The sequence below is a fragment of the Oncorhynchus kisutch genome, unplaced genomic scaffold (genome assembly GCF_002021735.2).
Source record: "Oncorhynchus kisutch isolate 150728-3 unplaced genomic scaffold, Okis_V2 scaffold3969, whole genome shotgun sequence".
NCBI lineage: Eukaryota > Metazoa > Chordata > Actinopteri > Salmoniformes > Salmonidae > Oncorhynchus > Oncorhynchus kisutch.
Window position 1 is genome coordinate 38,489 of NW_022265914.1, and position 14,012 is coordinate 52,500.

The following is a 14,012-nucleotide window of genomic DNA, read 5'->3' on the forward strand; positions in this document are numbered from 1 at the left end:
GATGAAATACAAACTAACCTTGCTTACTTATTTCAAAGCAAGGGCACATATTTCAGCCTTGTGGGAAAAAACGGACAAAGAGTTGACAAAAAGCTTACAGCACCTGGTATTCCCAGGCGGTCTCCCATCCAAGTACTAACCAGGCCCGACCCTGCTTAGCTTCCGAGATCAGACGAGATCAGGCGTACTCAGGCCGGTGTGGTCGTAAGCGAGAAACTATCTCTTGGTGCACTATGTTAAGTGAAAGTGAGTCTGATTAACAGCTGTTGCATTTTCACCATTTAGATAAGCATCTTTGTGTCACTCAAAAAGTGGAAGAAATTGCATATACTGTAGAAATAATTTGTAGCACAGATTGTTGGATGAAATACAAACTAACCTTGCTTACTTATTTCAAAGCAAGGGCACATATTTCAGCCTTGTGGGAAAAAACGGACAAAGAGTTGACAAAAAGCTTACAGCACCTGGTATTCCCAGGCGGTCTCCCATCCAAGTACTAACCAGGCCCGACCCTGCTTAGCTTCCGAGATCAGACGAGATCAGGCGTACTCAGGCCGGTGTGGTCGTAAGCGAGAAACTATCTCTTGGTGCACTATGTTAAGTGAAAGTGAGTCTGATTAACAGCTGTTGCATTTTCACCATTTAGATAAGCATCTTTGTGTCACTCAAAAAGTGGAAGAAATTGCATATACTGTAGAAATAATTTGTAGCACAGATTGTTGGATGAAATACAAACTAACCTTGCTTACTTATTTCAAAGCAAGGGCACATATTTCAGCCTTGTGGGAAAAAACGGACAAAGAGTTGACAAAAAGCTTACAGCACCTGGTATTCCCAGGCGGTCTCCCATCCAAGTACTAACCAGGCCCGACCCTGCTTAGCTTCCGAGATCAGACGAGATCAGGCGTACTCAGGCCGGTGTGGTCGTAAGCGAGAAACTATCTCTTGGTGCACTATGTTAAGTGAAAGTGAGTCTGATTAACAGCTGTTGCATTTTCACCATTTAGATAAGCATCTTTGTGTCACTCAAAAAGTGGAAGAAATTGCATATACTGTAGAAATAATTTGTAGCACAGATTGTTGGATGAAATACAAACTAACCTTGCTTACTTATTTCAAAGCAAGGGCACATATTTCAGCCTTGTGGGAAAAAACGGACAAAGAGTTGACAAAAAGCTTACAGCACCTGGTATTCCCAGGCGGTCTCCCATCCAAGTACTAACCAGGCCCGACCCTGCTTAGCTTCCGAGATCAGACGAGATCAGGCGTACTCAGGCCGGTGTGGTCGTAAGCGAGAAACTATCTCTTGGTGCACTATGTTAAGTGAAAGTGAGTCTGATTAACAGCTGTTGCATTTTCACCATTTAGATAAGCATCTTTGTGTCACTCAAAAAGTGGAAGAAATTGCATATACTGTAGAAATAATTTGTAGCACAGATTGTTGGATGAAATACAAACTAACCTTGCTTACTTATTTCAAAGCAAGGGCACATATTTCAGCCTTGTGGGAAAAAACGGACAAAGAGTTGACAAAAAGCTTACAGCACCTGGTATTCCCAGGCGGTCTCCCATCCAAGTACTAACCAGGCCCGACCCTGCTTAGCTTCCGAGATCAGACGAGATCAGGCGTACTCAGGCCGGTGTGGTCGTAAGCGAGAAACTATCTCTTGGTGCACTATGTTAAGTGAAAGTGAGTCTGATTAACAGCTGTTGCATTTTCACCATTTAGATAAGCATCTTTGTGTCACTCAAAAAGTGGAAGAAATTGCATATACTGTAGAAATAATTTGTAGCACAGATTGTTGGATGAAATACAAACTAACCTTGCTTACTTATTTCAAAGCAAGGGCACATATTTCAGCCTTGTGGGAAAAACGGACAAAGAGTTGACAAAAAGCTTACAGCACCTGGTATTCCCAGGCGGTCTCCCATCCAAGTACTAACCAGGCCCGACCCTGCTTAGCTTCCGAGATCAGACGAGATCAGGCGTACTCAGGCCGGTGTGGTCGTAAGCGAGAAACTATCTCTTGGTGCACTATGTTAAGTGAAAGTGAGTCTGATTAACAGCTGTTGCATTTTCACCATTTAGATAAGCATCTTTGTGTCACTCAAAAAGTGGAAGAAATTGCATATACTGTAGAAATAATTTGTAGCACAGATTGTTGGATGAAATACAAACTAACCTTGCTTACTTATTTCAAAGCAAGGGCACATATTTCAGCCTTGTGGGAAAAAACGGACAAAGAGTTGACAAAAAGCTTACAGCACCTGGTATTCCCAGGCGGTCTCCCATCCAAGTACTAACCAGGCCCGACCCTGCTTAGCTTCCGAGATCAGACGAGATCAGGCGTACTCAGGCCGGTGTGGTCGTAAGCGAGAAACTATCTCTTGGTGCACTATGTTAAGTGAAAGTGAGTCTGATTAACAGCTGTTGCATTTTCACCATTTAGATAAGCATCTTTGTGTCACTCAAAAAGTGGAAGAAATTGCATATACTGTAGAAATAATTTGTAGCACAGATTGTTGGATGAAATACAAACTAACCTTGCTTACTTATTTCAAAGCAAGGGCACATATTTCAGCCTTGTGGGAAAAAACGGACAAAGAGTTGACAAAAGCTTACAGCACCTGGTATTCCCAGGCGGTCTCCCATCCAAGTACTAACCAGGCCCGACCCTGCTTAGCTTCCGAGATCAGACGAGATCAGGCGTACTCAGGCCGGTGTGGTCGTAAGCGAGAAACTATCTCTTGGTGCACTATGTTAAGTGAAAGTGAGTCTGATTAACAGCTGTTGCATTTTCACCATTTAGATAAGCATCTTTGTGTCACTCAAAAAGTGGAAGAAATTGCATATACTGTAGAAATAATTTGTAGCACAGATTGTTGGATGAAATACAAACTAACCTTGCTTACTTATTTCAAAGCAAGGGCACATATTTCAGCCTTGTGGGAAAAAACGGACAAAGAGTTGACAAAAAGCTTACAGCACCTGGTATTCCCAGGCGGTCTCCCATCCAAGTACTAACCAGGCCCGACCCTGCTTAGCTTCCGAGATCAGACGAGATCAGGCGTACTCAGGCCGGTGTGGTCGTAAGCGAGAAACTATCTCTTGGTGCACTATGTTAAGTGAAAGTGAGTCTGATTAACAGCTGTTGCATTTTCACCATTTAGATAAGCATCTTTGTGTCACTCAAAAAGTGGAAGAAATTGCATATACTGTAGAAATAATTTGTAGCACAGATTGTTGGATGAAATACAAACTAACCTTGCTTACTTATTTCAAAGCAAGGGCACATATTTCAGCCTTGTGGGAAAAAACGGACAAAGAGTTGACAAAAAGCTTACAGCACCTGGTATTCCCAGGCGGTCTCCCATCCAAGTACTAACCAGGCCCGACCCTGCTTAGCTTCCGAGATCAGACGAGATCAGGCGTACTCAGGCCGGTGTGGTCGTAAGCGAGAAACTATCTCTTGGTGCACTATGTTAAGTGAAAGTGAGTCTGATTAACAGCTGTTGCATTTTCACCATTTAGATAAGCATCTTTGTGTCACTCAAAAAGTGGAAGAAATTGCATATACTGTAGAAATAATTTGTAGCACAGATTGTTGGATGAAATACAAACTAACCTTGCTTACTTATTTCAAAGCAAGGGCACATATTTCAGCCTTGTGGGAAAAAACGGACAAAGAGTTGACAAAAAGCTTACAGCACCTGGTATTCCCAGGCGGTCTCCCATCCAAGTACTAACCAGGCCCGACCCTGCTTAGCTTCCGAGATCAGACGAGATCAGGCGTACTCAGGCCGGTGTGGTCGTAAGCGAGAAACTATCTCTTGGTGCACTATGTTAAGTGAAAGTGAGTCTGATTAACAGCTGTTGCATTTTCACCATTTAGATAAGCATCTTTGTGTCACTCAAAAAGTGGAAGAAATTGCATATACTGTAGAAATAATTTGTAGCACAGATTGTTGGATGAAATACAAACTAACCTTGCTTACTTATTTCAAAGCAAGGGCACATATTTCAGCCTTGTGGGAAAAAACGGACAAAGAGTTGACAAAAAGCTTACAGCACCTGGTATTCCCAGGCGGTCTCCCATCCAAGTACTAACCAGGCCCGACCCTGCTTAGCTTCCGAGATCAGACGAGATCAGGCGTACTCAGGCCGGTGTGGTCGTAAGCGAGAAACTATCTCTTGGTGCACTATGTTAAGTGAAAGTGAGTCTGATTAACAGCTGTTGCATTTTCACCATTTAGATAAGCATCTTTGTGTCACTCAAAAAGTGGAAGAAATTGCATATACTGTAGAAATAATTTGTAGCACAGATTGTTGGATGAAATACAAACTAACCTTGCTTACTTATTTCAAAGCAAGGGCACATATTTCAGCCTTGTGGGAAAAAACGGACAAAGAGTTGACAAAAAGCTTACAGCACCTGGTATTCCCAGGCGGTCTCCCATCCAAGTACTAACCAGGCCCGACCCTGCTTAGCTTCCGAGATCAGACGAGATCAGGCGTACTCAGGCCGGTGTGGTCGTAAGCGAGAAACTATCTCTTGGTGCACTATGTTAAGTGAAAGTGAGTCTGATTAACAGCTGTTGCATTTTCACCATTTAGATAAGCATCTTTGTGTCACTCAAAAAGTGGAAGAAATTGCATATACTGTAGAAATAATTTGTAGCACAGATTGTTGGATGAAATACAAACTAACCTTGCTTACTTATTTCAAAGCAAGGGCACATATTTCAGCCTTGTGGGAAAAAACGGACAAAGAGTTGACAAAAAGCTTACAGCACCTGGTATTCCCAGGCGGTCTCCCATCCAAGTACTAACCAGGCCCGACCCTGCTTAGCTTCCGAGATCAGACGAGATCAGGCGTACTCAGGCCGGTGTGGTCGTAAGCGAGAAACTATCTCTTGGTGCACTATGTTAAGTGAAAGTGAGTCTGATTAACAGCTGTTGCATTTTCACCATTTAGATAAGCATCTTTGTGTCACTCAAAAAGTGGAAGAAATTGCATATACTGTAGAAATAATTTGTAGCACAGATTGTTGGATGAAATACAAACTAACCTTGCTTACTTATTTCAAAGCAAGGGCACATATTTCAGCCTTGTGGGAAAAAACGGACAAAGAGTTGACAAAAGCTTACAGCACCTGGTATTCCCAGGCGGTCTCCCATCCAAGTACTAACCAGGCCCGACCCTGCTTAGCTTCCGAGATCAGACGAGATCAGGCGTACTCAGGCCGGTGTGGTCGTAAGCGAGAAACTATCTCTTGGTGCACTATGTTAAGTGAAAGTGAGTCTGATTAACAGCTGTTGCATTTTCACCATTTAGATAAGCATCTTTGTGTCACTCAAAAAGTGGAAGAAATTGCATATACTGTAGAAATAATTTGTAGCACAGATTGTTGGATGAAATACAAACTAACCTTGCTTACTTATTTCAAAGCAAGGGCACATATTTCAGCCTTGTGGGAAAAAACGGACAAAGAGTTGACAAAAAGCTTACAGCACCTGGTATTCCCAGGCGGTCTCCCATCCAAGTACTAACCAGGCCCGACCCTGCTTAGCTTCCGAGATCAGACGAGATCAGGCGTACTCAGGCCGGTGTGGTCGTAAGCGAGAAACTATCTCTTGGTGCACTATGTTAAGTGAAAGTGAGTCTGATTAACAGCTGTTGCATTTTCACCATTTAGATAAGCATCTTTGTGTCACTCAAAAAGTGGAAGAAATTGCATATACTGTAGAAATAATTTGTAGCACAGATTGTTGGATGAAATACAAACTAACCTTGCTTACTTATTTCAAAGCAAGGGCACATATTTCAGCCTTGTGGGAAAAACGGACAAAGAGTTGACAAAAAGCTTACAGCACCTGGTATTCCCAGGCGGTCTCCCATCCAAGTACTAACCAGGCCCGACCCTGCTTAGCTTCCGAGATCAGACGAGATCAGGCGTACTCAGGCCGGTGTGGTCGTAAGCGAGAAACTATCTCTTGGTGCACTATGTTAAGTGAAAGTGAGTCTGATTAACAGCTGTTGCATTTTCACCATTTAGATAAGCATCTTTGTGTCACTCAAAAAGTGGAAGAAATTGCATATACTGTAGAAATAATTTGTAGCACAGATTGTTGGATGAAATACAAACTAACCTTGCTTACTTATTTCAAAGCAAGGGCACATATTTCAGCCTTGTGGGAAAAAACGGACAAAGAGTTGACAAAAAGCTTACAGCACCTGGTATTCCCAGGCGGTCTCCCATCCAAGTACTAACCAGGCCCGACCCTGCTTAGCTTCCGAGATCAGACGAGATCAGGCGTACTCAGGCCGGTGTGGTCGTAAGCGAGAAACTATCTCTTGGTGCACTATGTTAAGTGAAAGTGAGTCTGATTAACAGCTGTTGCATTTTCACCATTTAGATAAGCATCTTTGTGTCACTCAAAAAGTGGAAGAAATTGCATATACTGTAGAAATAATTTGTAGCACAGATTGTTGGATGAAATACAAACTAACCTTGCTTACTTATTTCAAAGCAAGGGCACATATTTCAGCCTTGTGGGAAAAAACGGACAAAGAGTTGACAAAAAGCTTACAGCACCTGGTATTCCCAGGCGGTCTCCCATCCAAGTACTAACCAGGCCCGACCCTGCTTAGCTTCCGAGATCAGACGAGATCAGGCGTACTCAGGCCGGTGTGGTCGTAAGCGAGAAACTATCTCTTGGTGCACTATGTTAAGTGAAAGTGAGTCTGATTAACAGCTGTTGCATTTTCACCATTTAGATAAGCATCTTTGTGTCACTCAAAAAGTGGAAGAAATTGCATATACTGTAGAAATAATTTGTAGCACAGATTGTTGGATGAAATACAAACTAACCTTGCTTACTTATTTCAAAGCAAGGGCACATATTTCAGCCTTGTGGGAAAAAACGGACAAAGAGTTGACAAAAAGCTTACAGCACCTGGTATTCCCAGGCGGTCTCCCATCCAAGTACTAACCAGGCCCGACCCTGCTTAGCTTCCGAGATCAGACGAGATCAGGCGTACTCAGGCCGGTGTGGTCGTAAGCGAGAAACTATCTCTTGGTGCACTATGTTAAGTGAAAGTGAGTCTGATTAACAGCTGTTGCATTTTCACCATTTAGATAAGCATCTTTGTGTCACTCAAAAAGTGGAAGAAATTGCATATACTGTAGAAATAATTTGTAGCACAGATTGTTGGATGAAATACAAACTAACCTTGCTTACTTATTTCAAAGCAAGGGCACATATTTCAGCCTTGTGGGAAAAAACGGACAAAGAGTTGACAAAAAGCTTACAGCACCTGGTATTCCCAGGCGGTCTCCCATCCAAGTACTAACCAGGCCCGACCCTGCTTAGCTTCCGAGATCAGACGAGATCAGGCGTACTCAGGCCGGTGTGGTCGTAAGCGAGAAACTATCTCTTGGTGCACTATGTTAAGTGAAAGTGAGTCTGATTAACAGCTGTTGCATTTTCACCATTTAGATAAGCATCTTTGTGTCACTCAAAAAGTGGAAGAAATTGCATATACTGTAGAAATAATTTGTAGCACAGATTGTTGGATGAAATACAAACTAACCTTGCTTACTTATTTCAAAGCAAGGGCACATATTTCAGCCTTGTGGGAAAAAACGGACAAAGAGTTGACAAAAAGCTTACAGCACCTGGTATTCCCAGGCGGTCTCCCATCCAAGTACTAACCAGGCCCGACCCTGCTTAGCTTCCGAGATCAGACGAGATCAGGCGTACTCAGGCCGGTGTGGTCGTAAGCGAGAAACTATCTCTTGGTGCACTATGTTAAGTGAAAGTGAGTCTGATTAACAGCTGTTGCATTTTCACCATTTAGATAAGCATCTTTGTGTCACTCAAAAAGTGGAAGAAATTGCATATACTGTAGAAATAATTTGTAGCACAGATTGTTGGATGAAATACAAACTAACCTTGCTTACTTATTTCAAAGCAAGGGCACATATTTCAGCCTTGTGGGAAAAAACGGACAAAGAGTTGACAAAAAGCTTACAGCACCTGGTATTCCCAGGCGGTCTCCCATCCAAGTACTAACCAGGCCCGACCCTGCTTAGCTTCCGAGATCAGACGAGATCAGGCGTACTCAGGCCGGTGTGGTCGTAAGCGAGAAACTATCTCTTGGTGCACTATGTTAAGTGAAAGTGAGTCTGATTAACAGCTGTTGCATTTTCACCATTTAGATAAGCATCTTTGTGTCACTCAAAAAGTGGAAGAAATTGCATATACTGTAGAAATAATTTGTAGCACAGATTGTTGGATGAAATACAAACTAACCTTGCTTACTTATTTCAAAGCAAGGGCACATATTTCAGCCTTGTGGGAAAAAACGGACAAAGAGTTGACAAAAAGCTTACAGCACCTGGTATTCCCAGGCGGTCTCCCATCCAAGTACTAACCAGGCCCGACCCTGCTTAGCTTCCGAGATCAGACGAGATCAGGCGTACTCAGGCCGGTGTGGTCGTAAGCGAGAAACTATCTCTTGGTGCACTATGTTAAGTGAAAGTGAGTCTGATTAACAGCTGTTGCATTTTCACCATTTAGATAAGCATCTTTGTGTCACTCAAAAAGTGGAAGAAATTGCATATACTGTAGAAATAATTTGTAGCACAGATTGTTGGATGAAATACAAACTAACCTTGCTTACTTATTTCAAAGCAAGGGCACATATTTCAGCCTTGTGGGAAAAAACGGACAAAGAGTTGACAAAAAGCTTACAGCACCTGGTATTCCCAGGCGGTCTCCCATCCAAGTACTAACCAGGCCCGACCCTGCTTAGCTTCCGAGATCAGACGAGATCAGGCGTACTCAGGCCGGTGTGGTCGTAAGCGAGAAACTATCTCTTGGTGCACTATGTTAAGTGAAAGTGAGTCTGATTAACAGCTGTTGCATTTTCACCATTTAGATAAGCATCTTTGTGTCACTCAAAAAGTGGAAGAAATTGCATATACTGTAGAAATAATTTGTAGCACAGATTGTTGGATGAAATACAAACTAACCTTGCTTACTTATTTCAAAGCAAGGGCACATATTTCAGCCTTGTGGGAAAAAACGGACAAAGAGTTGACAAAAAGCTTACAGCACCTGGTATTCCCAGGCGGTCTCCCATCCAAGTACTAACCAGGCCCGACCCTGCTTAGCTTCCGAGATCAGACGAGATCAGGCGTACTCAGGCCGGTGTGGTCGTAAGCGAGAAACTATCTCTTGGTGCACTATGTTAAGTGAAAGTGAGTCTGATTAACAGCTGTTGCATTTTCACCATTTAGATAAGCATCTTTGTGTCACTCAAAAAGTGGAAGAAATTGCATATACTGTAGAAATAATTTGTAGCACAGATTGTTGGATGAAATACAAACTAACCTTGCTTACTTATTTCAAAGCAAGGGCACATATTTCAGCCTTGTGGGAAAAAACGGACAAAGAGTTGACAAAAAGCTTACAGCACCTGGTATTCCCAGGCGGTCTCCCATCCAAGTACTAACCAGGCCCGACCCTGCTTAGCTTCCGAGATCAGACGAGATCAGGCGTACTCAGGCCGGTGTGGTCGTAAGCGAGAAACTATCTCTTGGTGCACTATGTTAAGTGAAAGTGAGTCTGATTAACAGCTGTTGCATTTTCACCATTTAGATAAGCATCTTTGTGTCACTCAAAAAGTGGAAGAAATTGCATATACTGTAGAAATAATTTGTAGCACAGATTGTTGGATGAAATACAAACTAACCTTGCTTACTTATTTCAAAGCAAGGGCACATATTTCAGCCTTGTGGGAAAAAACGGACAAAGAGTTGACAAAAAGCTTACAGCACCTGGTATTCCCAGGCGGTCTCCCATCCAAGTACTAACCAGGCCCGACCCTGCTTAGCTTCCGAGATCAGACGAGATCAGGCGTACTCAGGCCGGTGTGGTCGTAAGCGAGAAACTATCTCTTGGTGCACTATGTTAAGTGAAAGTGAGTCTGATTAACAGCTGTTGCATTTTCACCATTTAGATAAGCATCTTTGTGTCACTCAAAAAGTGGAAGAAATTGCATATACTGTAGAAATAATTTGTAGCACAGATTGTTGGATGAAATACAAACTAACCTTGCTTACTTATTTCAAAGCAAGGGCACATATTTCAGCCTTGTGGGAAAAAACGGACAAAGAGTTGACAAAAAGCTTACAGCACCTGGTATTCCCAGGCGGTCTCCCATCCAAGTACTAACCAGGCCCGACCCTGCTTAGCTTCCGAGATCAGACGAGATCAGGCGTACTCAGGCCGGTGTGGTCGTAAGCGAGAAACTATCTCTTGGTGCACTATGTTAAGTGAAAGTGAGTCTGATTAACAGCTGTTGCATTTTCACCATTTAGATAAGCATCTTTGTGTCACTCAAAAAGTGGAAGAAATTGCATATACTGTAGCAATAATTTGTAGCACAGATTGTTGGATGAAATACAAACTAACCTTGCTTACTTATTTCAAAGCAAGGGCACATATTTCAGCCTTGTGGGAAAAAACGGACAAAGAGTTGACAAAAAGCTTACAGCACCTGGTATTCCCAGGCGGTCTCCCATCCAAGTACTAACCAGGCCCGACCCTGCTTAGCTTCCGAGATCAGACGAGATCAGGCGTACTCAGGCTGGTGTGGTCGTAAGCGAGAAACTATCTCTTGGTGCACTATGTTAAGTGAAAGTGAGTCTGATTAACAGCTGTTGCATTTTCACCATTTAGATAAGCATCTTTGTGTCACTCAAAAAGTGGAAGAAATTGCATATACTGTAGAAATAATTTGTAGCACAGATTGTTGGATGAAATACAAACTAACCTTGCTTACTTATTTCAAAGCAAGGGCACATATTTCAGCCTTGTGGGAAAAAACGGACAAAGAGTTGACAAAAAGCTTACAGCACCTGGTATTCCCAGGCGGTCTCCCATCCAAGTACTAACCAGGCCCGACCCTGCTTAGCTTCCGAGATCAGACGAGATCAGGCGTACTCAGGCCGGTGTGGTCGTAAGCGAGAAACTATCTCTTGGTGCACTATGTTAAGTGAAAGTGAGTCTGATTAACAGCTGTTGCATTTTCACCATTTAGATAAGCATCTTTGTGTCACTCAAAAAGTGGAAGAAATTGCATATACTGTAGAAATAATTTGTAGCACAGATTGTTGGATGAAATACAAACTAACCTTGCTTACTTATTTCAAAGCAAGGGCACATATTTCAGCCTTGTGGGAAAAAACGGACAAAGAGTTGACAAAAAGCTTACAGCACCTGGTATTCCCAGGCGGTCTCCCATCCAAGTACTAACCAGGCCCGACCCTGCTTAGCTTCCGAGATCAGACGAGATCAGGCGTACTCAGGCCGGTGTGGTCGTAAGCGAGAAACTATCTCTTGGTGCACTATGTTAAGTGAAAGTGAGTCTGATTAACAGCTGTTGCATTTTCACCATTTAGATAAGCATCTTTGTGTCACTCAAAAAGTGGAAGAAATTGCATATACTGTAGAAATAATTTGTAGCACAGATTGTTGGATGAAATACAAACTAACCTTGCTTACTTATTTCAAAGCAAGGGCACATATTTCAGCCTTGTGGGAAAAAACGGACAAAGAGTTGACAAAAAGCTTACAGCACCTGGTATTCCCAGGCGGTCTCCCATCCAAGTACTAACCAGGCCCGACCCTGCTTAGCTTCCGAGATCAGACGAGATCAGGCGTACTCAGGCCGGTGTGGTCGTAAGCGAGAAACTATCTCTTGGTGCACTATGTTAAGTGAAAGTGAGTCTGATTAACAGCTGTTGCATTTTCACCATTTAGATAAGCATCTTTGTGTCACTCAAAAAGTGGAAGAAATTGCATATACTGTAGAAATAATTTGTAGCACAGATTGTTGGATGAAATACAAACTAACCTTGCTTACTTATTTCAAAGCAAGGGCACATATTTCAGCCTTGTGGGAAAAACGGACAAAGAGTTGACAAAAAGCTTACAGCACCTGGTATTCCCAGGCGGTCTCCCATCCAAGTACTAACCAGGCCCGACCCTGCTTAGCTTCCGAGATCAGACGAGATCAGGCGTACTCAGGCCGGTGTGGTCGTAAGCGAGAAACTATCTCTTGGTGCACTATGTTAAGTGAAAGTGAGTCTGATTAACAGCTGTTGCATTTTCACCATTTAGATAAGCATCTTTGTGTCACTCAAAAAGTGGAAGAAATTGCATATACTGTAGAAATAATTTGTAGCACAGATTGTTGGATGAAATACAAACTAACCTTGCTTACTTATTTCAAAGCAAGGGCACATATTTCAGCCTTGTGGGAAAAAACGGACAAAGAGTTGACAAAAAGCTTACAGCACCTGGTATTCCCAGGCGGTCTCCCATCCAAGTACTAACCAGGCCCGACCCTGCTTAGCTTCCGAGATCAGACGAGATCAGGCGTACTCAGGCCGGTGTGGTCGTAAGCGAGAAACTATCTCTTGGTGCACTATGTTAAGTGAAAGTGAGTCTGATTAACAGCTGTTGCATTTTCACCATTTAGATAAGCATCTTTGTGTCACTCAAAAAGTGGAAGAAATTGCATATACTGTAGAAATAATTTGTAGCACAGATTGTTGGATGAAATACAAACTAACCTTGCTTACTTATTTCAAAGCAAGGGCACATATTTCAGCCTTGTGGGAAAAAACGGACAAAGAGTTGACAAAAAGCTTACAGCACCTGGTATTCCCAGGCGGTCTCCCATCCAAGTACTAACCAGGCCCGACCCTGCTTAGCTTCCGAGATCAGACGAGATCAGGCGTACTCAGGCCGGTGTGGTCGTAAGCGAGAAACTATCTCTTGGTGCACTATGTTAAGTGAAAGTGAGTCTGATTAACAGCTGTTGCATTTTCACCATTTAGATAAGCATCTTTGTGTCACTCAAAAAGTGGAAGAAATTGCATATACTGTAGAAATAATTTGTAGCACAGATTGTTGGATGAAATACAAACTAACCTTGCTTACTTATTTCAAAGCAAGGGCACATATTTCAGCCTTGTGGGAAAAAACGGACAAAGAGTTGACAAAAAGCTTACAGCACCTGGTATTCCCAGGCGGTCTCCCATCCAAGTACTAACCAGGCCCGACCCTGCTTAGCTTCCGAGATCAGACGAGATCAGGCGTACTCAGGCCGGTGTGGTCGTAAGCGAGAAACTATCTCTTGGTGCACTATGTTAAGTGAAAGTGAGTCTGATTAACAGCTGTTGCATTTTCACCATTTAGATAAGCATCTTTGTGTCACTCAAAAAGTGGAAGAAATTGCATATACTGTAGAAATAATTTGTAGCACAGATTGTTGGATGAAATACAAACTAACCTTGCTTACTTATTTCAAAGCAAGGGCACATATTTCAGCCTTGTGGGAAAAAACGGACAAAGAGTTGACAAAAAGCTTACAGCACCTGGTATTCCCAGGCGGTCTCCCATCCAAGTACTAACCAGGCCCGACCCTGCTTAGCTTCCGAGATCAGACGAGATCAGGCGTACTCAGGCCGGTGTGGTCGTAAGCGAGAAACTATCTCTTGGTGCACTATGTTAAGTGAAAGTGAGTCTGATTAACAGCTGTTGCATTTTCACCATTTAGATAAGCATCTTTGTGTCACTCAAAAAGTGGAAGAAATTGCATATACTGTAGAAATAATTTGTAGCACAGATTGTTGGATGAAATACAAACTAACCTTGCTTACTTATTTCAAAGCAAGGGCACATATTTCAGCCTTGTGGGAAAAAACGGACAAAGAGTTGACAAAAGCTTACAGCACCTGGTATTCCCAGGCGGTCTCCCATCCAAGTACTAACCAGGCCCGACCCTGCTTAGCTTCCGAGATCAGACGAGATCAGGCGTACTCAGGCCGGTGTGGTCGTAAGCGAGAAACTATCTCTTGGTGCACTATGTTAAGTGAAAGTGAGTCTGATTAACAGCTGTTGCATTTTCACCATTTAGATAAGCATCTTTGTG

General features: G+C 42.7%; 39 non-coding genes across 39 annotated transcripts; all 39 read right to left on the reverse strand.

The window, feature by feature from the left end:
- Positions 1–91: 91 nt before the first annotated feature.
- On the reverse strand, positions 92–210 carry LOC116372621 (5S ribosomal RNA). Its single transcript, XR_004209221.1, has one exon. It is a non-coding gene; the product is annotated as a 5S ribosomal RNA (ribosomal RNA).
- A 242-nt stretch (positions 211–452) lies between these two features.
- On the reverse strand, positions 453–571 carry LOC116372622 (5S ribosomal RNA). The gene has a single exon (XR_004209222.1). It is a non-coding gene; the product is annotated as a 5S ribosomal RNA (ribosomal RNA).
- A 242-nt stretch (positions 572–813) lies between these two features.
- Positions 814–932, reverse strand: LOC116372623 (5S ribosomal RNA). The gene has a single exon (XR_004209223.1). It is a non-coding gene; the product is annotated as a 5S ribosomal RNA (ribosomal RNA).
- Positions 933–1,174: 242 nt separating this feature from the next.
- LOC116372624 (5S ribosomal RNA) lies at positions 1,175–1,293 on the reverse strand. The gene has a single exon (XR_004209224.1). It is a non-coding gene; the product is annotated as a 5S ribosomal RNA (ribosomal RNA).
- A 242-nt stretch (positions 1,294–1,535) lies between these two features.
- On the reverse strand, positions 1,536–1,654 carry LOC116372626 (5S ribosomal RNA). The gene has a single exon (XR_004209225.1). It is a non-coding gene; the product is annotated as a 5S ribosomal RNA (ribosomal RNA).
- Positions 1,655–1,895: 241 nt separating this feature from the next.
- On the reverse strand, positions 1,896–2,014 carry LOC116372627 (5S ribosomal RNA). The gene has a single exon (XR_004209226.1). It is a non-coding gene; the product is annotated as a 5S ribosomal RNA (ribosomal RNA).
- Positions 2,015–2,256: 242 nt separating this feature from the next.
- On the reverse strand, positions 2,257–2,375 carry LOC116372628 (5S ribosomal RNA). Its single transcript, XR_004209227.1, has one exon. It is a non-coding gene; the product is annotated as a 5S ribosomal RNA (ribosomal RNA).
- A 241-nt stretch (positions 2,376–2,616) lies between these two features.
- Positions 2,617–2,735, reverse strand: LOC116372630 (5S ribosomal RNA). Its single transcript, XR_004209229.1, has one exon. It is a non-coding gene; the product is annotated as a 5S ribosomal RNA (ribosomal RNA).
- A 242-nt stretch (positions 2,736–2,977) lies between these two features.
- LOC116372631 (5S ribosomal RNA) lies at positions 2,978–3,096 on the reverse strand. The gene has a single exon (XR_004209230.1). It is a non-coding gene; the product is annotated as a 5S ribosomal RNA (ribosomal RNA).
- Positions 3,097–3,338: 242 nt separating this feature from the next.
- LOC116372632 (5S ribosomal RNA) lies at positions 3,339–3,457 on the reverse strand. Its single transcript, XR_004209231.1, has one exon. It is a non-coding gene; the product is annotated as a 5S ribosomal RNA (ribosomal RNA).
- A 242-nt stretch (positions 3,458–3,699) lies between these two features.
- Positions 3,700–3,818, reverse strand: LOC116372633 (5S ribosomal RNA). The gene has a single exon (XR_004209232.1). It is a non-coding gene; the product is annotated as a 5S ribosomal RNA (ribosomal RNA).
- A 242-nt stretch (positions 3,819–4,060) lies between these two features.
- Positions 4,061–4,179, reverse strand: LOC116372634 (5S ribosomal RNA). The gene has a single exon (XR_004209233.1). It is a non-coding gene; the product is annotated as a 5S ribosomal RNA (ribosomal RNA).
- Positions 4,180–4,421: 242 nt separating this feature from the next.
- On the reverse strand, positions 4,422–4,540 carry LOC116372635 (5S ribosomal RNA). Its single transcript, XR_004209234.1, has one exon. It is a non-coding gene; the product is annotated as a 5S ribosomal RNA (ribosomal RNA).
- Positions 4,541–4,782: 242 nt separating this feature from the next.
- On the reverse strand, positions 4,783–4,901 carry LOC116372637 (5S ribosomal RNA). The gene has a single exon (XR_004209235.1). It is a non-coding gene; the product is annotated as a 5S ribosomal RNA (ribosomal RNA).
- Positions 4,902–5,142: 241 nt separating this feature from the next.
- On the reverse strand, positions 5,143–5,261 carry LOC116372638 (5S ribosomal RNA). The gene has a single exon (XR_004209236.1). It is a non-coding gene; the product is annotated as a 5S ribosomal RNA (ribosomal RNA).
- Positions 5,262–5,503: 242 nt separating this feature from the next.
- LOC116372639 (5S ribosomal RNA) lies at positions 5,504–5,622 on the reverse strand. The gene has a single exon (XR_004209237.1). It is a non-coding gene; the product is annotated as a 5S ribosomal RNA (ribosomal RNA).
- A 241-nt stretch (positions 5,623–5,863) lies between these two features.
- LOC116372640 (5S ribosomal RNA) lies at positions 5,864–5,982 on the reverse strand. The gene has a single exon (XR_004209238.1). It is a non-coding gene; the product is annotated as a 5S ribosomal RNA (ribosomal RNA).
- Positions 5,983–6,224: 242 nt separating this feature from the next.
- LOC116372642 (5S ribosomal RNA) lies at positions 6,225–6,343 on the reverse strand. The gene has a single exon (XR_004209240.1). It is a non-coding gene; the product is annotated as a 5S ribosomal RNA (ribosomal RNA).
- Positions 6,344–6,585: 242 nt separating this feature from the next.
- LOC116372643 (5S ribosomal RNA) lies at positions 6,586–6,704 on the reverse strand. Its single transcript, XR_004209241.1, has one exon. It is a non-coding gene; the product is annotated as a 5S ribosomal RNA (ribosomal RNA).
- A 242-nt stretch (positions 6,705–6,946) lies between these two features.
- LOC116372644 (5S ribosomal RNA) lies at positions 6,947–7,065 on the reverse strand. Its single transcript, XR_004209242.1, has one exon. It is a non-coding gene; the product is annotated as a 5S ribosomal RNA (ribosomal RNA).
- A 242-nt stretch (positions 7,066–7,307) lies between these two features.
- LOC116372645 (5S ribosomal RNA) lies at positions 7,308–7,426 on the reverse strand. Its single transcript, XR_004209243.1, has one exon. It is a non-coding gene; the product is annotated as a 5S ribosomal RNA (ribosomal RNA).
- Positions 7,427–7,668: 242 nt separating this feature from the next.
- LOC116372646 (5S ribosomal RNA) lies at positions 7,669–7,787 on the reverse strand. The gene has a single exon (XR_004209244.1). It is a non-coding gene; the product is annotated as a 5S ribosomal RNA (ribosomal RNA).
- Positions 7,788–8,029: 242 nt separating this feature from the next.
- Positions 8,030–8,148, reverse strand: LOC116372648 (5S ribosomal RNA). The gene has a single exon (XR_004209245.1). It is a non-coding gene; the product is annotated as a 5S ribosomal RNA (ribosomal RNA).
- A 242-nt stretch (positions 8,149–8,390) lies between these two features.
- Positions 8,391–8,509, reverse strand: LOC116372649 (5S ribosomal RNA). Its single transcript, XR_004209246.1, has one exon. It is a non-coding gene; the product is annotated as a 5S ribosomal RNA (ribosomal RNA).
- Positions 8,510–8,751: 242 nt separating this feature from the next.
- Positions 8,752–8,870, reverse strand: LOC116372650 (5S ribosomal RNA). The gene has a single exon (XR_004209247.1). It is a non-coding gene; the product is annotated as a 5S ribosomal RNA (ribosomal RNA).
- Positions 8,871–9,112: 242 nt separating this feature from the next.
- LOC116372651 (5S ribosomal RNA) lies at positions 9,113–9,231 on the reverse strand. Its single transcript, XR_004209248.1, has one exon. It is a non-coding gene; the product is annotated as a 5S ribosomal RNA (ribosomal RNA).
- Positions 9,232–9,473: 242 nt separating this feature from the next.
- Positions 9,474–9,592, reverse strand: LOC116372652 (5S ribosomal RNA). The gene has a single exon (XR_004209249.1). It is a non-coding gene; the product is annotated as a 5S ribosomal RNA (ribosomal RNA).
- A 242-nt stretch (positions 9,593–9,834) lies between these two features.
- LOC116372654 (5S ribosomal RNA) lies at positions 9,835–9,953 on the reverse strand. Its single transcript, XR_004209251.1, has one exon. It is a non-coding gene; the product is annotated as a 5S ribosomal RNA (ribosomal RNA).
- Positions 9,954–10,195: 242 nt separating this feature from the next.
- LOC116372655 (5S ribosomal RNA) lies at positions 10,196–10,314 on the reverse strand. Its single transcript, XR_004209252.1, has one exon. It is a non-coding gene; the product is annotated as a 5S ribosomal RNA (ribosomal RNA).
- Positions 10,315–10,556: 242 nt separating this feature from the next.
- Positions 10,557–10,675, reverse strand: LOC116372593 (5S ribosomal RNA). Its single transcript, XR_004209195.1, has one exon. It is a non-coding gene; the product is annotated as a 5S ribosomal RNA (ribosomal RNA).
- A 242-nt stretch (positions 10,676–10,917) lies between these two features.
- LOC116372656 (5S ribosomal RNA) lies at positions 10,918–11,036 on the reverse strand. The gene has a single exon (XR_004209253.1). It is a non-coding gene; the product is annotated as a 5S ribosomal RNA (ribosomal RNA).
- Positions 11,037–11,278: 242 nt separating this feature from the next.
- On the reverse strand, positions 11,279–11,397 carry LOC116372657 (5S ribosomal RNA). The gene has a single exon (XR_004209254.1). It is a non-coding gene; the product is annotated as a 5S ribosomal RNA (ribosomal RNA).
- A 242-nt stretch (positions 11,398–11,639) lies between these two features.
- LOC116372659 (5S ribosomal RNA) lies at positions 11,640–11,758 on the reverse strand. The gene has a single exon (XR_004209255.1). It is a non-coding gene; the product is annotated as a 5S ribosomal RNA (ribosomal RNA).
- A 241-nt stretch (positions 11,759–11,999) lies between these two features.
- Positions 12,000–12,118, reverse strand: LOC116372660 (5S ribosomal RNA). The gene has a single exon (XR_004209256.1). It is a non-coding gene; the product is annotated as a 5S ribosomal RNA (ribosomal RNA).
- Positions 12,119–12,360: 242 nt separating this feature from the next.
- Positions 12,361–12,479, reverse strand: LOC116372661 (5S ribosomal RNA). The gene has a single exon (XR_004209257.1). It is a non-coding gene; the product is annotated as a 5S ribosomal RNA (ribosomal RNA).
- Positions 12,480–12,721: 242 nt separating this feature from the next.
- LOC116372662 (5S ribosomal RNA) lies at positions 12,722–12,840 on the reverse strand. Its single transcript, XR_004209258.1, has one exon. It is a non-coding gene; the product is annotated as a 5S ribosomal RNA (ribosomal RNA).
- Positions 12,841–13,082: 242 nt separating this feature from the next.
- On the reverse strand, positions 13,083–13,201 carry LOC116372663 (5S ribosomal RNA). The gene has a single exon (XR_004209259.1). It is a non-coding gene; the product is annotated as a 5S ribosomal RNA (ribosomal RNA).
- Positions 13,202–13,443: 242 nt separating this feature from the next.
- Positions 13,444–13,562, reverse strand: LOC116372664 (5S ribosomal RNA). The gene has a single exon (XR_004209260.1). It is a non-coding gene; the product is annotated as a 5S ribosomal RNA (ribosomal RNA).
- A 241-nt stretch (positions 13,563–13,803) lies between these two features.
- LOC116372666 (5S ribosomal RNA) lies at positions 13,804–13,922 on the reverse strand. The gene has a single exon (XR_004209262.1). It is a non-coding gene; the product is annotated as a 5S ribosomal RNA (ribosomal RNA).
- Positions 13,923–14,012: the final 90 nt, after the last annotated feature.